The sequence below is a fragment of the Oxyura jamaicensis genome, chromosome 20 (genome assembly GCF_011077185.1).
Source record: "Oxyura jamaicensis isolate SHBP4307 breed ruddy duck chromosome 20, BPBGC_Ojam_1.0, whole genome shotgun sequence".
Classification (NCBI taxonomy): Eukaryota; Metazoa; Chordata; class Aves; order Anseriformes; family Anatidae; genus Oxyura; species Oxyura jamaicensis.
Genome location: NC_048912.1, coordinates 652,292 through 653,886, shown reverse-complemented (window position 1 = coordinate 653,886; position 1,595 = coordinate 652,292). Strand labels below are relative to the sequence as shown.

Below are 1,595 nucleotides of genomic sequence, written 5' to 3'. Positions count from 1 at the left end.
GCCGCCGCCGCTCCGCCTCCCGCCGCGGCCACGTGACCGCCCGTCCCGCGCGCCTGCGTCCGAGCGCGCCGCCGCCGGGAGCGGGCGACGCGGGCTCGGCGTCGATCGTCGCGCTCCCCGCTGAGGCGCCGCCGTTTCTGCCCCGCACAAAGGGGGCGCCGGTGGCGCGGCCGCCGGGGACCCCCAAGGCCGCAGCCCTGACCCGCGCAGTGGCTGCGGGGCGAGCGGCCCGAGCCCGGGCACGGCCGGCGGACAGCGCCTTGTGGCGGCCCCCGCGCCGTGAGGGCCCCTCTGGGCCTCGGCAAGCCCCTCGGGACGCCCGCCCCGGCCGCAGGTGGGCGGGAGCCGCCCGCAGCCCCCGGCCGGGTAGGGGGACGCCGCGGTGCCCGCACTGACCCCTCGGTCCCTTCCCCTGCGGGCGCTGCCCGGGGGTCGCCGCCATCTTCTCTGCAAGCTGCCGCGGCCCCGAGGCGCTCGCAGCCGGTGCCTGGGGACCCCTCGGCGCGGGCTCACCCGGGGCGGAGGAGCCCTCTCCGCGAAGAGGCTCCCCGGAGGGGCCGGTGACGGGCGCAAAGGCGCCTTGTGCAGCGCGGTGGCGAGGAGAGGCCTGATGGGCTGGGGGCTGCTTCGCACGCGTGGGTGGGGGAACCGTTGCCTCCCTTTCGAAGACAGCCTTACCCGCGGGTCTGCCCGGGGACACCGGCACCCTCACCAGCTTTGCCCCAAAGCCACCGAACAGAACTGTGGTGTGCAGTCACGGAGCTCTGCTGTGTTGGGTCAGGCAGTAGCACCCACACCAAGAGCTGTTTTTCTTACTGGTGACAGAGGCTGGTGGGCAGCATGGCTCCGGTTCGATGGTCCTGATGCTGTATCTCCAAGCAATGTGTCCTGCAGCAGGTGGTGAGAGGCAGAAAAAGCGGTGTGCCCGCTGCACTGGATGTTGGGACGAGTCCTTCCACAGGAGACAGGATTCTCTGCATTGTCAACCAGCCAGATGAGCGACCCTTTGCCTGGGACAGCCCTGGAGGCTGTGAGTTTAGTATCCCATTCTGTAAAGCAATAAAAGGCATTTCCTGCCTGAAGCTTAAAAAAAAAAAAAAAAAAAAAAAAAAGTATAAGACCTTTTCTACCACATAGGAGCTTGCAGGGTACAGAGTCCATCCAGGAACGTGCATCATATCTTGCAAACCTTTATTAACATGGGAAAACTGAAGTATCATAAAGAGACATCGCAGAAATGTCTGATTTTCTTCTGACAGCCATTGCTTTAATCAGAAAGTGATTATCTCCTTGCATTAAACAAAAGAAGCACATGGCTCTTACTATTTAAAGCTAGTAAAATAATCAAAAGTCCTTCATGGAAATTAAGACTTTGATCCTGAAAAAAATGTATGGTTAACATTAGCAACTTGAGTAAATTCTGTCTTCAAGAGGAGTGCGCAGGCCCATGGATCTGCACAGCTGGATCCAGCCCTTGCAAACCCTCCTGACACTGGCTGTATGCAGATTACTGCTAAATACCCAGTATAAATGACATGAGAAGAGGAAAACATTTTTTGCAAAACCTTCTGATGCGGTAACCTCAAATCGCATTT

The 1,595-nt window shown here is 60.2% G+C and overlaps 1 protein-coding gene across 1 annotated transcript in view; it reads right to left on the bottom strand.

Moving 5' to 3' along the window:
- The window catches only part of NCOA6 (nuclear receptor coactivator 6), a 47,659-nt gene extending 47,489 nt beyond the window's left edge, over positions 1 to 170 (bottom strand). Inside the window, exon 1 of the mRNA XM_035344312.1 lies at positions 155 to 170. The gene's annotated coding sequence lies outside the window, so the exon portion shown is untranslated. The remainder of the gene's footprint in view (positions 1 to 154) is intronic.
- Positions 171 to 1,595: the final 1,425 nt, after the last annotated feature.